Here is a 9,040-nt window from a genome sequence, read left to right on the forward strand (position 1 = left end):
CGTAGGTCGTATTGTGAGCAGCTTTGGGCCCTGAATCTAAGGAAGGATGTGCTGGCCTTGGAAAGGGTCCTGAGGAGGTTCACAAGAATGATCCCTGGAACGAAGAGCTTGTCATATGAGGAACGGTTGAGGACTCTGGGTCTGTACTCGTTGGAGTTTGGAAAGATGAGGGGGGATCTTATTGAAACTTACAGGATACTGCGAGGCCTGGATAGAGTGGATGTGGAGAGGATGTTTCCACTAGTAGGAAAAACTAGAACCAGAGGGCACAACCTCAGGCTAAAGGGACGATCCTTTAAAACAGAGATGAGGAGGAATTTCTTCAGCCAGAGAGTGGTGAATCTGTGGAACTCTTTGCCGCAGAAGGCTGTGTGAGTGTCTTTAAGACAGAGATAGATAGGCTCTTGATTAATAAGGGGATCAGGGGTTATGGGGAAAAGGCCTAATTCTGCTCCTTTGTCTTATGGCCTTATAAGTGGACAATGTGGCTCCTGGCTCTCTCAATCTCAGTGGTTGATGACTTTTCTGAGGGAAACAGAATGCTTGCTCCTTTCTGAGTGTGGGCACAGCTCCTGTGTTGGCCTCCAGTTTAAGGGATCTGCCATTCAACATCGAGGAGATCTCTATGGGAGACACCTAATTGAGTTGGACCTGGTTTAGGGGATTTGACTTGGGTCCCCTGTCGGGCTCCTCATCCAGATATTTTAACGGAGTTAAATTAACCATTGTTTTTTTTGCACGTTCTGTCCTGACTGCTTCGCTCTGCGCCATGCTCGTAAATGATCCTTTTTACATCATATATATATATATAAAATTTCCGCACCAGCAAGTTTCTTAGGATTGCTGTGTGTGCCCCCCCCCCCCACCCCCCCCCACCCTTCCGGTCCTCTCGGGCTCTGCTGTTCCTCGCAGCAGCCATTTCCCCCCACAAATGGTCCACCTCGCTGGGCACGTCCTGTGATTCACTTACGCCCCACTCGATGCGTTCAGTCGCTGGGCCATCTCCCCAGCTTTTCCTAAAGGGATTTTGGTGTCGGCCATTAACTCCTCCTGTTATTACAAGGCTGCTAACTCCACAGAGCAAACAGCCTCTTCATATCTCCTCCAAAAGCTGGGCCGATTTCGCAGTGCTCTGTTAAACCCGTCAATCCGGACACAACACTGGAGACAGTCTCCCCTGGCTGCCAGACTGCAGAATGACATTTACACCTCCACATAATGATTGAAGGTCGGGAGTTGGAATGATTTTTGACTCACTCAGTTAATGGTAGGGCTTTGGGGAGAGTTACAGAACAAAGAGATCTAGGGGTACATGTTCATAGCTCCTTGAAAGTCGAGTCACAGGTGGACAGAGCGGTGAAGAAGGCATTTGGCATGCTTGGTTTCATTGGTTAGAACATTGAATACAGGAGTTGGGACGACTTGTTGAAGTTGTACAAGACATTGGTAAGGTGACGCTTGGAACGCTGTGTACAGTTCTGGTCACCATATTATAGAAAGGATATTATTAAACTAGAAAGAGTGCAGAAAAGATTTACTAAGATGCTACTGGGACTTGATGGTTTGAGTTATAAGGAGAGGCTGGATAGACTGGGACTTTTTTCTTTGGGGCGTTGATGGCTGAGGGGTGATCTTATAGAGGTCTATAAAATAATGAGGGGCACAGATCAGCTAGATAGTCAATATCTTTTCCTAAAGGTAGGGGAGTCTAAAACTAGAGGTTTAAGGTGAGAGGGGAGAGATACAAAAGGGTCCAGAGGGGCAATTTTTTCACACAGAGGGTGGTGAGTGTTGGAACGAGCTGCCAGAGGTCATAGTAGAGGCGGGTACAATTTTGTCTTTTAAAAAGCATTTAGACAGTTACATGGGTAAGATGGGTATAGAGGGATATGGGCCAAATGCGGGCAATTGGTTTTAGCTTAGGGGTTTAAACAAAAAGGGCGGCATGGACAAGTTGGGCCGAAGGGCCTGTTTCCATGCTATAAATCTCTATGACTCTCTGACTATATGGCCAATTCGACTATCTGGCCTTAGTGTCTGGAGCGTCAGGCAATATTAAACTCTTCACTCGCCTGGAAATGTGTGAGTGGAATAACCTTTCGTTTTTCCTTGCTGTGATCTCATTCGCTATCAATAAATAATGCTGCCTTTCGATAAATTGACCACAGTTTTCCACGTCTGGGTGAAATGACTTAATATTTCCTATTCAACACCTTGTCACGTGGTGAATGTACCTAGCTTCTTCATAGCTTCACACTCCTCTCCCTCTCGCTGCACACTGCAATCTCCCAACAACTCACTGAAATGTTACCTCGTCGCCAGTGTAAGAACTTCAAAGGAGACTTGTTGTGCCTTCAAGGTAAGAGGGGTTTATTACCGACAATATTTATATATGTACAAGCGATGATCTGACATAACTACAACACAACTCTCTTCCCTTCCCTGGCTCAACTGAGGCACCTCCCTGACTCAAGACACCCCCCCCCGGCCTAGCCGGCATGTAACTCCAGAGCCACGGCAATGTGGTTGACTCTCAACTGCCCACCAAGGGCAACTAGGGATGGGCAATAAATGCTGACCAACCAGCGACGCCCATGTCCCACAAATGAATAAACAAGTTGTGGAGAGGGGGCAGGTTGGGAGAGGGGGTGGGTTGGGAGAGAGGGCAGGTTGGGGGAGGGGGGAGGGTGGCAGATTGGGAGAGGGGCCAGGTTGGGGGAGGGAGGGTGGCAGGTTGGGTGGGGGGAAGGTGGCAGGTTGGGAGAGGGGGCTGGTTGGGGGAGGGGGCAGGTTGGAGGGGGGAGGGTGGCAGGTTGGGAGAGGGGGTGGGTTCGGAGAGCGGGCAGGTTGAGAGAGGGGGAGGGTGGGTGGCAGATTGGGAGAGAGGGCAGGTTGGGGGGGGAGGGTGGCAGGTTGGGAGAGGGGGCAGTTTGGGGGGGAGGGTGGCAGGTTGGGAGAGGGGGCAGGTTGGGGGGGGGAGGGTGGCAGGTTGGGAGCGGGGACAGGTTGAAAGAGGGGGGAGGGTGGCAGGTTGGGAGAGGGGGTGGGTTGGGAGAGGGGGGAGGGTGGCAGGTTGGGAGAGGGAGCAGGTTGGGGGGGAGGGTGGCAGGTTGGGAGCGGGGACAGGTTGAAAGAGGGGGGAGGGTGGCAGGTTGGGAGAGGGGGCGGGTCGGGAGAGGGGGGAGGGTGGCAGATTGGGAGAGGGGCCAGGTTGGGGGAGGGAGGGTGGCAGGTTGGGTGGGGGGAAGGTGGCAGGTTGGGAGAGGGGGCTGGTTGGGGGAGGGGGCAGGTTGGAGGGGGGAGGGTGGCAGGTTGGGAGAGGGGGTGGGTTCGGAGAGCGGGCAGGTTGAGAGAGGGGGAGGGTGGGTGGCAGATTGGGAGAGAGGGCAGTTTGGGGGGGGAGGGTGGCAGGTTGGGAGAGGGGGCAGGTTGGGGGGGGAGGGTGGCAGGTTGGGGAGAGGGGGCAGGTTGGGGGGGGAGGGTGGCAGGTTGGGAGCGGGGACAGGTTGAAAGAGGGGGGAGGGTGGCAGGTTGGGAGAGGGGGTGGGTTGGGAGAGGGGGGAGGGTGGCAGGTTGGGAGAGGGAGCAGATTGGGGGGGAGGGTGGCAGGTTGGGAGCGGGGACAGGTTGAAAGAGGGGGGAGGGTGGCAGGTTGGGAGAGGGGGCGGGTTGGGAGAGGGGGGAGGGTGGCAGGTTGGGAGAGGGGGCGGGTTGGGAGAGGGGGGAGGGTGGCAGGTTGGGAGAGGGGGCGGGTTGGGAGAGGGGGGAGGATGGCAGGTTGGGAGAGGGGGCGGGTTGGGAGAGGGGGGAGGGTGGCAGGTTGGGAGAGGGAGCAGGTTGGGAGAGGGGGGAGGGTGGCAGACTGGGAGAGGGGAGAGGGTGTCAGGTTGGGAGAGGGGGCGGGTTGGGAGAGGGTGGAAGGTGGCAGGTTGGGAGAGGGGCGGGTTGGGAGAGGGGGAGGGTGGGAGGGGGCATGTTGAGGATGGGGGAGGTTTGCAGGTTGGGAGAGGGGGCAGGTTGGGAGAGGGGGGAGGGTGGCAGATTGGGAGAGGGGGCAGGTTGAAAGAGGGGAGTGGGTGGCAAGTTGGGAGAGGGGCGGGTTGGGAGGGGGGTGGGTGCAGGTTGGGAGAGGGGTGGGTTGGGAAGGGGGCAAGTTGAGGATGGGGCAGGGACAGTGACAGTGGGTGGCCCACTGAAGACCTTTGGACCGAGCGATATTAGCGTTTGGATCAGGAAGATCTGAACAAAATGGTAAATTTGGTTTATCCGATTGACGTGTCGAACTTTGAGGCCTTAGTTTGACTGTGGCTGCCGTGTCTTGTCAAACTCATTTTGAAACTGCTCCAGTTATTTACCCCTCTCTTTCCTGCTCTGACTGATTTTCCCTCCTCTGAGCGTCTCTCTTTGCTGTTCACCCTCACTGCCCAACTTCACCCTGAAGATGGATGTGTCTTCATTCAGACACTTCCACTGACGCTGATGAGGAAGGCACACTCTCTGACTTTGAAATAAGAAGGAAACTTGTCAAATGAAATGACAGAAACATCTCCAGTTTTTAATTGCTTGCTTTCCTGTAATTAGCGTGCTTACAGAGACACAGTCGAGATCAGTTAATCTCATTTGTGCTTTGAGAGGGAGGGGATAATAAGCTGTGTGTGTCAGCCAATTATTAATTTGGTGCAACAACCATTTACCGTAAATCAAAACACATCATTATTGTGGAATGTGTACCTTTGATCACTTTCAGATGAATCGCGAAACCAAGATCCCATCTGACAAGTGAGGTGGACGGGGAACATTCCACTTCATAACTTAAGGAGCAGGGGGCGATCTCACGAGATCATCAGATATAGGAGCAGAATTAGGCCATTCGGCCCATCGAGTCTGCTCCGCCATTCCATCATGGCTGATACGTTTCTCAATCCCATTCTCCCACCTTTTCCCCAGAACCTTTGATCCCCTTACCAATCACGAACCTATCTATCTCTGTCTTAAATACACTCAATGACCCAACCTCCTCTGTGGCAGTGAATTCCACAGATTCACCACTCTCATGCTGAAGAAATTCCTCCTCATCTCGGTTCTAAAGGGTCACCCCTTTCCTCTGAGGCTGTGCCCCTCGGATCCGAGTCTCTCCCACTAATGGAAACATCTTCCCCACGTCCACTCTATCCAGGCCTTTCAGTATTCTCTAAGTTTCAATGAGATCCCCCCATCTTTCTCAACTCCATCAAGTACAGACCCAGAGTCCTCAAACGCTCCTCATACGACAAGCTTTTCATTCCTGGGATCATTCTTGTGAACCTCCTCTGGACCCTTTCCAAGGGCAGCACATCCTTCCTTAGATACGGGGCCCAAAACTACTCACAATACTCCAAATGTGGTCTGACTGGAGCCTGATAAAGCCTCAAGAGTACATCTGGGGTGACTCGACAAACACTTATCCTTCCTTCAAAATCACCAAAACTGTTTAGCTTTCATCTACATTGTTGCTATTAGTGGGATCTTGCTGTGCACAATCTGGCTTCCATGTTCCCTGCATTACAGCAGTGAAAGTTAAAGTTTTATTTATTAGTCACAAGTAAGGCTTACATTAACACTGCAATGAAGTTACTGTGAAATTCCCCTGGTCGCCACACCCTGGAGCCTGTTTGGGTACACTGAGGGAGAATTTAGCATGGCCAATGCACCCTAACCAGCACGTCTTTCAGACTGTGGGAGGAAACCCACGCAGATACGGGGAGAACGTGCAAGCTCCCCACAGACAGTGACCCAAGTTGGGAATCGAACCTGGGTCCCTGGCGCTGTGAGGCAGCAGTGCGAACCACTGTGCCACCCTCCATAACTACCCTTCAAAAACAGGTCACTGATTGGGGTGAGTTTCTCATGATGGTGAGGTTTACGGATCAGTTTGAGATCGCAGATAATCTTAGTATAGTATAGAATCTTTACACTGCAGAAGAGGCCATTCAGCCCATTGAGTCTGCACCAACTCTCGCAGTGTATCTTACCCAGACCTGCCCTCTACCCTATCCTCGTAAACCCATACATTCACCATTGGCAATCCACCTAACCCACACATCTTTGGACTGTGGGAGGAAACTGGAGCACCCGGAGGAAACCCACGCAGTCACAGGGAGAATGTGCAAATTCCACACAGACCCGAGGCCAGAATTGAACCCGGGTCCCTGGCACTCTGAGGCAGCAGTGCTAACCACTGTGCCACCATGCTGCCCATAAACCAGGATTGAACCAATCCGGATGCAAAGTCTGCTCTGTTTTACATTACAAAGAAACTCAGACTCTGGGAATTATTTTAAAAATACCTACAGGGGAAAAACAATCCAGAGTTTCCATATTAGACAGAGAGAATGCAGGATTTTCCAGCCCTCTGGAACATGCTTCCCGGTTACAGAGGCAGCCCCCCCGACCTTTGGACGACAGCTTAATCTTTCTTTCCGACTGAAATGTATGATGATTCTTTGGCTCATTGGTTGGGGAACACGCCTCCGGAGCAATTAGAAGATCCCACCAGCAGGAAGGGCCAGATAATCCCGTCCAGATACTCAGAGTAACCGGCTGGAATTTCACCGCCCGGCCTGCCATGGGAATCGGAGCGGGAGAGGGGCGGACTTTGATTTTGACTTGATTTATTATTGTCACATGTATTGGGATACAGTGAAAAGTATTGTTTCTTGCGCGCTATACAGACAAAGCATACCATTCACAGAGAAGGAAAGGAGAGGGTGCAGAATGTAGTGTTACAGTTATAGCTAGGGTGTAGAGAAAGATCAACTTAATGCAAGGTAGGTCTATTCATAAGTCTGACGGCAGCAGGGAAGAAGGAGGACTATGAGAAGGTCCATTGACCTCGGGTGGGATTTTGCGGTTTTAGTACAATCGAGGATGTGTAACCTTGCCCACAGAGTCCTCGACCGCCTGCATTCAGAATGTCATAGAATCCCTACAGTACAGGAGAGAAGGAGGCTATTCAGCCCATGCAGCCTGTACCGACTTTCATCCAGGTCTACCCGGTAACCCCATGTATTTACCCCACTAATTTTTTTAAATTCTTTAGTGGGATGGGCATCGTTGGCTGACCAGCATTTATTGTCCATCCCTAGTTGCCCGAGGGTAGTTGGGAGTCAACCACATTGCTGTGGCTCTGGAGTCACATGTAGGCCAGACCAGGTAAGGATGGCAGATTTCCTTCCCTAAAGGACATTAGTGAACCAGATGGGATTTTCCAACAATTGAGAATGGTTTCATGGTCAGTCGATTCTTAATTCCAGATATTTTTTATTGAATTCAAATTCCACCATCTGCCGCGGCGGGATTCGAACCCGGGTCCCCAGAACATTAGCTGAGTTTCTGGAATAATAGTCTAGCGATAATACCACGAGGCCATCACCTCCCCCTAACCTACATATCTTTGGAGGTGTTTGAGCCGCTCCAGCATCGATGGGGTGATGGTGCTCAAGTGTTTATCGAGTTGGAAGACAAGGTGGCTGGGGAATATTCCATTATTTTGTGTGGGGTTTGATTCCAATGAATGGCGATTTTCCTTGCTGATTCCCGTTGACCTGATTTTAATGGAGCTCCTTAATCCCCGAAAACAAAAGAGAATGTTGGGGTGAGGGTGGGGGTCTCTGTGTGCACTGTGAGATGGGGGCACTCTTGGGAAATGGTGTGCCAATGCTCTGAGGCTAGGCTCACTGGTGTGTCTGTGCCCCCCCCCAATCCCCGAACTGACGCAAAAACTTGCCGCTCTCCCAAAAAATATCTGAGTGTGTGACGATTGCAGTCTGCTCCACGCCAAGTTGTTAGGACAAGTTGTTTTGGGGGAAATTCATGTCCCATGTTTCAAGTCCATATGATACTTCCTCAGAACTCCTTGATATTCAATTCTGTCAATTGCCACCTTTACATTCAAGGTGGTCATACTCACCCTACCTCGAGAATTCACATCTTTCATCTACGTTTTGGATCAAGGTTGTAACAAAATCTGAAGCCAAGTGACCCCGGTTGGGTGGAACCCAAACAGAGCACATTATTGTTGGGTAAGAGTCGCTTTGTAGCACTGCCATTGCTACCCCCAATCATCAGTTTTCTTATCTAGATCTAGAGGGGTAAGTGAAATGAAAGTTGGTTCTATTCTCCGGTCAATTATCTTACCCATGGAGGGCTGCAAATGGCCAGTGACTCCTTGGCAGCCATTTTGTGTTCCACCAAAGATAAGTTCCTACCTCTCAAGATCTCACGAGGTTGATCTGACCAGCACTCACTGTCCACCTGCTCTCTCCTAGGATCGCTCTTCAGTGTTGGACCTTGTCAGTGAGTATCAAGATGGTGGACATTTCTGAAAGAAAGCCCATTTGCTCCTCATCCAGTTCCCACACACACGCCTATCGGAAACAGTTACCCCGGCAAGAGAGCAGTTGGGTGAATTTGCTATGGATTTTCTGATCACCCTGTTACCGGTCTAACATGGCACGTGGGTGGCATGGTGGTTAGCACTGCTGCCTCACAGCGCCAGGGACCCGGGTTCAATTCCAGCCTCAGGTGACTGTCTGTATGGAGTCTGCACGTTCTCCCCATGTCTGCGTGGGTTTCCTCTGGGTGTTGCAGTTTCTTCTCACACTCCAAAGATGTGCAAGTTAGGTGGATTGGCCATGCTAAATTGCTCCTTAGCATCCAAGGATGTGTAGGTTAGGTGGATTGGCCATGGTAAATTACCCCTTGGTGTCCAAAGATGCTCAGATTAGGTGGATTGGCCATGCTAAATTGTCTCTTAGTGTCCAAAGATGTGCAGGTTAGATGGATTGGCCATGCTAAATTGTCCCTTGGTGCCTAAAGATGTGGAGGTTAGGTGGATTGGCCTTGCTAAATTGTCCCTTCGTGTCCAAAGATGTGCGGGTTAGGTGGATTGGCCATGCTAAATTGCTCCTTAGCATCCAAGGATGTGTAGGTTAGGTGGATTGGCCATGGTAAATTACCCCTTGGTGTCCAAAGATGCTCAGATTAGGTGGATTGGCCATGC

The sequence above is a fragment of the Mustelus asterias genome, chromosome 24, assembly GCF_964213995.1.
Source record: "Mustelus asterias chromosome 24, sMusAst1.hap1.1, whole genome shotgun sequence".
Lineage (NCBI taxonomy): Eukaryota > Metazoa > Chordata > Chondrichthyes > Carcharhiniformes > Triakidae > Mustelus > Mustelus asterias.